This window comes from Apodemus sylvaticus, chromosome 16, assembly GCF_947179515.1.
Source record: "Apodemus sylvaticus chromosome 16, mApoSyl1.1, whole genome shotgun sequence".
NCBI classification, from domain to species: domain Eukaryota; kingdom Metazoa; phylum Chordata; class Mammalia; order Rodentia; family Muridae; genus Apodemus; species Apodemus sylvaticus.
Window position 1 is genome coordinate 55,392,389 of NC_067487.1, and position 8,792 is coordinate 55,401,180.

The following is an 8,792-nucleotide window of genomic DNA, read 5'->3' on the forward strand; positions in this document are numbered from 1 at the left end:
CACCAGTCCTCTGGCTTCTTTGTCATCATCTCTTCTCTCCCTCTCCCTCTCCCTCTCCCTCTCCCTCTCCCTCTCCCTCTCCCTCTCCCTCTCCCTCTCCCTCTCCCTCTCCCTCTCCCTCTCCCTCTCCCTCTCCCTTTCTCTCTCTCTCTTCCCCTCCCTCCCCTCATTCTATCTTCTTAGTATCTCCTTACCTTAAGAATATTAGCTTTTTATGTCTATTAAAGACCCTTTTTCCATATTCCAGGAATCTGATAGCAAAGCAGGCACCTTCCCCTTCTGCTGATCACATTTGGTGTAGAAACATGAACACAGAAATAGGTCTCCATCACCCTAAAGCATGTGCTATGTAAACAAAGCTCATTGAAATAAAGCAACTGTTCCAGTCCACTGGATAGTTTCAAAATCAGATGGCAATCAGTGCTGTAGCATGAATTCTCCCTGTAGATTGATGATCAAACCTGATCTCATGTCTAAATCTGCCTTTTCCATTCAGCTGTTGTGCCCATAGACTACATGTGAAAGGATTTTACATGACCTTACCCAGGTGAAATTCCTCTGACAATGCAGAATGACTTTGTTGTGCTATTTTGGAATTCTCCTGACAAATCAATTATATTGGCTGCATATTTGGTGATATTCAGCCATTTTTTTGTTTGGTTTGACAACGTCCATATAATTCCCAAAGTGTGTTATTATTTTTGACACTTAGATTTTTATTTTTTCTTTACATTGCTTCAGTACTATCTACAATAATAGCCTAAGCTTCTTTATCCACCCTGCAGTCTCTTAAGGAGAATATCTCAAAGGGAAATCTCTTGGCTCAGAAACGCTCACTAAGATATATAAGAACTTCTTGGGTCCAGTGTGGACTGTATTTGCCCATAGCAATGGCAGTTGGTCTATCTGTTGATAAATGCAGTGAAACCCTCAAGTGTGTCAGTTTGGGCAATGGTTGCTATAGGGTGTTTCTACCTTATAAATTCAACTACTACTATTTGAAATTATATAAAATCTAAGCCAAGGATTAAGAGATAATGAATTCCCTTTACCGAGTTATAATCCACTAAGAACTTCCTTTGGCCAAAAATGTTGGTTAGAAGTTTTTGCTATTTAACACCCTCATGTGTGTGTGTGTGTGTGTGTGTGTGTGTGCATGTGTGTGTATGTGTGTGTATGTATGTATGTATGTATGTATGTGTCATGTGTGTGTGTGCCACACTTAATGGGGGAATTAAGAGAGTATCTATAGCCATGATTCCACGATTTTATGTTAAAACACACACCCATAGATTTAAATACAGCAAAAAAGAGATCACAAATTTGAGAGAGAGCAAAAGGAAGGGAGAAAAGGAAAGGGTACAATTGTGCAATTGTATTTTAATTCAAAATTTTAAGAATATATTTTTAAAAAAGAGAGTAAGGTGTATCATAATTTGAAAAACTGTTGTCTGGACTTGGAATAAAAGGCAAAATGGAAACATAAATGATAATCATGCAGATAATCTTTAATGAACATAATAGTGCAAATGCCAAAATTCATGCATTGTTGGTAATTCATGCCTTTCTCTGCGTGGGTCTTTGTCTTTAATTTATTTTGGGCTTGATTGTAGGGTTTAAACCCTGGACTTGTGCATACCACCCATGTCACATGTCTCTACATTACCCTTTCAGTCTTTAGACCATTTTAAGGGAGGATTAATATTGTATTATCCCTTAACGTAGCCAGCAGTAAAATATTGGATCACATAAAATAGTACCTGGCTTTATTCTGTGGCTGTCCTTGGAAATGACAGTCTTAAGCCTTAAATGAGATTGAGTCATAATTTACAATCTATGATAGGTTATTTAAAATGAGAAATACAATGAAAACAAGAAAATTAGCCTTCCTCACAATTACTCACTGAGGCACCAAAACTCTGAAAGCGTAAAGAAGGGCAAGTCCAATCCATTTAATATAAAATAATGAGCAGAAAACTGCTTTCAGCACCCCACGTTAATTGTTCAAACTGATCCTACAAATTAAATAAATGCATTGTCACCTCTGGTTCTTTAATAATGAATTTCCATTAGCTACTGAGGTAAGATGAAAGACCTCTGCAGATCCCTTAGTAGAGTCCACTTGTGGACCAAGCATGAAAACTTCCTTTCCAATTGCTTAAAAGTCAAGCTATTGATCAAATAATAAATCACTCACAGAAACGGCAATACCAGTCAACAAAGGACAAGGTTTCTGCTGGTCCCATGAGGAACAGATACTGAACAGAACCTCCGAAAAAGGAAGGACTGCTTTCTCCATAGGAACTATCACAAAATCTTTGCCATATTGTGACAGATGCAGGGGGTTCACTTCATAGTGAGTGGAAAGACCAAGTAAATCCAAGCAATGCAAGAATAAAGAAATATCTGTTATTCACAGCAACAAAGGAGAGAAGTGGAGATAATTCTCAATACAGTATTCTTCCCAAAAGAAACAGCCAAGGAGATTTTATTGGGAAACCTGTGTATTTCCTGTGTATACAGGAAAGATTCACCATCACAAGCAGAGGAGGGCACATATCTGAGCATCCTTACATCTACTCGCATCATATACTCAGACAGCATGGCAGAAAGGAACATTTTTGGGTAAAATCTTGGTACTGTAATGAGCAAAATTACTCTGGGTCACCTAAAAATAATGAGCCTCATGTAATTTTGGGCTTTTCTTCCATTCTTGGTAAGTTTCTCTGAAGAATCAAACCAATAATAAAACATGTAAAATTTAAAAACAAATAAAGACAATGGGATAAAAACATTGAATGTAATTTGACATAATTGATATTCGAAAGGGGAATATTAATGAAAGCAGTTTCATCACTATATTAACGTGCTATCCCCTAAAGGTAGACGTCTGCTTGGAGTTCCTCTAGAGTATGAAACCATAACAGGGAGTACTATGGATGTACACACCTTTTAAGAAACTACTTAATGTTAAAAATAATTTCAGGTTTTCTATACTTCATAGCAATCCAAGTATTTGCTATCTTTTAATTTTTCTTGTTTTTTCTTTTTCTCTTTGAATTAATAATCTCTTTTGTACCTATAACATTATATACACATAGCTCAATTTTTGAGTAATATGGATTTTTTAGAATTCATTGTGTTTTAAAGAATTAAACTTATAAATTTGAGGATCCAGGTCATTTCGTAATATTTCTCTATAAACATATATATATATTTTATATTTATATAAATATAAAATTGGAAAAAAAAGGCAAAATGGAAACATAAATAAGTCATGCATCCCATATATAAATATATGGGATAATATATAATATATCCCATATATTTATATATGGGATACTCTTATATCCCATCAATGTTGCTACAGATGGCAGGCTTTCATTCTTCATTTTTAACTCATTGAGTTGATGGGCATCTAGATTCCTCCTGTGTCTCACCTACTGTGAATAGTATAGGTGGACTATGGACTTCTGGATAAGATGATGAATTACAAGTTGCCTATGTGTGTGCCACCTGATGAAAGAGCTATGGTAAAAATACATACTGACCCTAACTCTATAAAAGAGGGCTGAAGGAAAAAGAATAAAACTTGATAGGAGCTTCCCCACAAAGGAAGTAGCCAAAGGTGGCCACCAACCTGTGCCCATTTGTTCCACAATATTAACATCAGGAATCAGCTGTAGCCTCTTGGGGACACAGACACAACAAGAAAAGTGAGCCAGAGAGACACTCATCAGGCTGTGGAAATGTAGCCATGGGCTGAACACACCATGGGTAGAAACAGCCACAGCAATCAGACTGTAGAAAAAGAGACAGAAATGCAGCAGGACAACTTGAGCTAGTGATTTTGGGGTCTTGACTCGAAAAGCTTTACATGGACCAATGTTTTGAAATGCTTCCCTTATGTTTTCTTCTGATAGGATCAGATTCAGATCTGATGCTTTGGTCTTTGATGTATTTGGAGTTGTTTTTGTACCTGGCTAGAGACAGTGATCAAGTTTCAGTCTTCTCCATGTAGATATCCAGTTTGCCCAGTTCCTTTGGTTGAAGAATCTACCCTTTACCCAACCAATGATTTCGGTATCTTAGTTGTAAATCAGTTAGCTACAAACCTGTGGCCTCTCATTTCTGTAACCTATGGGATTACATTGCTCTTTGTCTGTTGTATAACCATACCTTGCTGCTTGGGATTTCACTGCTCTATGGTCTCTTCAAAGGTCTCGTGACATTTCTAGGATTGATTTTTCTCTATTAACTTTGGTATTTGTGGTCTTTTATAATTCCATACAAATTTCAGGATTTTTTTCTAGCTCTTAAAAGACTGTCACTGACATTTTTATTATTAATTGACTAACTTAATTTACATCTGGACTGCAGTCTCCCCACAATGCTTTCCTAGAGGTATTTCCTCCCCACTCCCTACTCACTCCCTGTCTTCTTCTCTTCAGAAAAGGGAAGGCCTCCCAAGGATATCAAGCAGCCATGGTGTATCAAGTTGCAGTGAGACTAGGCACACCCTCTCAGATTGATTCTAGATGAGGCAGTCTAGTAGGGCTTGTCCCAAAGGTAGGCAATGGGGTCAGAGACAGCCCCTGCTCCTGCTGTGAGGAGTCCCACTTGAAGACAAAGATATACAACTCTTATGTATATGTAGAGGTCCTAGGTCAGTCCCATGCATTTTTCTGGTCAGTGTTTAGCCTCTGTGAGTTCCTATTGGGCCAGGTTAGTTGATTAGTTCTTTCTGTAGGTTTCCTTGTGGTGTCCTTGACTTCTTTGGCTCCTACAACCCTTCCTTTTAGTCTTCCACAGGATTCCCCAGCCTCCCTAAGATGTTCAGCTGTGAGTACCTACATCCATCTTTATCAACTGCTGGGTGAAGCTTCTCTGATGACAATTATGTTAGACTTCTGTCTGCAACTATGCCTTAAGTTTTTCTCTGTTTAATTTGATGTTGGCTACTGGCTTGTTGTATATTGCCTTTTTTGGGTTTAGTTATGTGTCTTCTATCCCTGATCTCTCCAAGACTTTTATCATGCAGGGGTGTTAAAAGTTTCTTCACCATCTAATGAGATGATCTTGTAGTTCTTTCTTTCAGTTTGTTTATACAGTGGATATCACTGACATTTAGATGGAATTAAAATTTGAGCCTGTTGATCTTTGTGTTCATATTGACATTTAACCAGATTCACTGTTGCTACCTATAGGAGTGAAAAGCCTATTACTTTCTGTCATTTTCAGTCATTTTTACCAGTGCTTGTCATTTTCATGATAGAGGATTTAGACTTTCTTACTTTTACTTGGAAGTAAAGACTACCTTTACCTCTAAGATTTTGTTATTGTTTGGGTTGTTGTTGATGATGACTTGGCTGTTTATGTCATTATGAATAGAATGATTTGAATTATATGTTTTCCTCATAAAAAAGTTATTGATTTTCATATGTTAATTTTGTGAACTACAATTTCCTTTTTCCAAGCAATATATTGGTCTGGCATTTTGGTTATTTTATATATAAAACCCTATCATCTCCAAACAAGAAATTGGCTTCCTTCCTTCATATTTGGCTGGCTTGTTTATTTCTCCTTCATGACTGATCTGACCAAAATTTCTGGCACTAGATTGGATAAGAGACATAAAGTGGGTACCCCCCCCCCACTTCTCCCTGGCATTAGCAGAAAAGCTAAGGCATGCATTGAGCTTTTCCCCATTAAGAACTTTTTTAAATTTTTAAGTCATTTTGTCTTTATTTCTTTCTTTCTTTTTTTTTTTTTTTTTTTTTTTTTTTGCTTATTATTCTTTAATCTTTTTTTTTCAGTGTGGTAATTTTTTTTTAATTTATTGATATATTTATTTACATTTCAAATGATTTCCCCTTTTCTGGACCCCCACTCCCCGAAAGTCCCATCAGTCCCCTTCCCTCCCCCTGTTTTCCCACCCAACCCTTCCCACTTCCCTGTTCTGATTTTGCTCTATACTGCTTCACTGAGTCTTTTCAGAACAAGGGGCCACTCCTCCGTTCTTCTTGTACCTCATTTGATGTGTGGATTATGTTTTGGGTATTCCAGTTTTCTAGGTTAATATCCACTTTTCTCAATTTGTTGGTTGCCAATTTGTCCTTTTGATGGTGTCCTTTACCGTACAGAAACTGTGTAATTTTATGAGGTCCCATTTGTCAATTCTTGATCTTAGAGCATATGCTATTGGTGTTCTGTTCAGAAACTTACTCCCTATACCGATGTCCTCAAGGGTCTTCCCCAGTTTCTTTTCTATTAGCTTCAGAGTGTCTGGCTTTATGTGGAGGTCCTTGATCCATTTGGATTTGAGCTTAGTACAAGGAGACAAGGATGGATCAATTCGCATTCTTCTGCATGCTGATCTCCAATTGAACCAGCACCATTTGTTGAAAAGGCTATCTTTTTTCCATTGGATGTTTTCAGCCTTTTTGTCGAGGATCAAGTGGCCATAGGTGTGTGGGTTCATTTCTGGATCTTTATTTCTGTTTGACTTTTGTTACTTTTTCCCCTCAATTTTGGTTTGGATTTCTCACAATTTCCTAAGTCCTTGAAACATTTTTAAATATTTCAAATGTTTAAACATTTAAAATATTTTCATCTGAAAAAATATATCTTTCTAATTTATTTTTCTCTAATAAAGTCTATACATTTTCAAATTACAATGATTTTTACTGCCTCTTACACAATCTAGAGAAATCACCACATACTAGTGAAAAGAATAAGTATTCTGAAAGCATAAGATAAAATATTCTGTAAATGTCTATTAACTCCAATTGGTTTATAATGTAGTTCAAATTTGAAGTTGCTTTGTTTAATCTTTGCTGGAAAATAGGCCCAGTGACAAAAATAGCTTGTTGAAATTCGCTACTGTTACTACATTGGAAATTATATATCTATTTACGCTTAATAGTGTTTGTTTTCTAAAATTTTCCAGCACTATTTGTAAATAGATTTACAGTAATTATATGTTCCAATTGAATTGAGCTCCTGATCAGTTCCTAATGGCCTTCTTAGTTCTTGGTCTCTTTGCACTCCTCCTCCTCCACCTCCTCCAAGTTTATTTTGTCAGATCTCAATACAGTTAATTTGCTTAAGTAGGTTTCCTTCTATTTAAGTATCATTCTGTAACCATTTAGTTAAGTGAATTTCTTGAAAGCAAGCACCTGACCTTCTTATCACGGGCTACTCTTGCCATGAGGCTGCTGTGCATCTCTCTATCCCTAAGATTTCAGTGGGCTCAGCTTGTTCACCTCAGCCTCCACACACACAGGCCTTTGACCAGGTTAGCAGTGTTAGGCATATATTCCCTCCCATGGAGCAAGTCCAAATTCCAATCAGTAGGTGTTTGTCCATCCACAAAATGTACCAATGGACATATGTTGCACGTCAGGGTCTATAGTGGGTAAGACAGTTAATGACTACTCTCCCCACCTGCCTACACATTACTTTATGGTACTATGAATGCTAACTAGCAGAGAAAAAAAAAACTTCCAGATTCATTTCTCCATGTCCTGCATCTAAACTATGCACCGTCTTTACCAAAAGGTATTACCATCTAATTCTGAAGTAATACAAACAGCTTACATCATCTGGAGAGCTTCTCACCAACAACACAGGGGGGTGCATTTCATATCTCTTACCAGATTTTATTTAAAAATCTGTGGGGTATAGAAACAGGAGGGCCAACTGTGAAGCAATCATGCAAGGTACCTCTTTTTTTTTCTTTTTCTTTTTCTTTTTTTTCTTTTTTTTTTTTTTTGCTTTTTTTGTTTGTTTGTTTTTTAGATTTGTTTTTTTCAAGGCAGAGTTTCTCTGTATATCCCTGGCTGTCCTGGAACCCACTCTGTAGGCCAGGCTGACCTCGAACTCAGAAATTCGCCTGCCTCTGCCTCCCAGAGTGCTGGGATTACAGGTGTGCGCCACCACCGCCCAGCAAGTACCTCTTTTCAATTGGCAATAATTGCACCTCGGATAAACTTCATTGGATACAATAATGCCACTGTTCAAAGCTACCTCTTTTCAAAGTATCATAATCATCATCATTATAATAACGATCATCATCATCATCATCTTTATAAGTTACTTAGCTTATAAAGTAATATGTTTCTATTTGGATTTTTTATACATTTTTAAGTTTGGGAATTTCCTCTTCTCATTCCTTCCTTAGAACAAGCTTACCTTCTCCTATTCAAGCTTTTTATACCTAATATTTCCATTCTCTTCTCTACTTTTACACCATATATATTTTAGTATCTTCCTTGCTTAAGGTTTCCCTTACTCAAAACTATGGTCTTTTTTTGCTTCATGGTCTTAACTGACATGCATTACAACTTTAATATAAAACATAAAAATGTGATGCTATAATCTATATATACAATTATACAGGATAATATATCATGTTTCTCTTTCTGGGTTTAAGTTATCTCATCCAAAACAATATTTTCCAAAGGGCTTAAATATTGATAATTCAAAACTATCATAGTATGAAAGGTATCTTCAAAACAATCTCAGTCACATAAAATCACAATGTTCCTTGGCAGGAATCATCTACTGATGCAATCTCTACTAGGAAGTACAGCCAAGTTCTTTTGTTACCAGGAAACTAAGACTCATCTTAGTCCTTAGGCAAGAAAGCCTAAGCTTAGAATTGCCTTCTCTGGAGTCACAGAAGATTGATGCAGAGACTAGAAAAAAATCAGAGAGTTTATTATAAAGAAAAAACAATATACTTTGAGGGTCAAGGTAGACACAACAGGAGAAATAGGCACTTGAAACTT

General features: G+C 36.6%; 1 pseudogene; it reads right to left on the bottom strand.

Annotated features, from left to right (window-relative positions):
• Positions 1-7,956: 7,956 nt before the first annotated feature.
• On the bottom strand, positions 7,957-8,026 carry LOC127667184 (uncharacterized; annotated as a pseudogene).
• Positions 8,027-8,792: the final 766 nt, after the last annotated feature.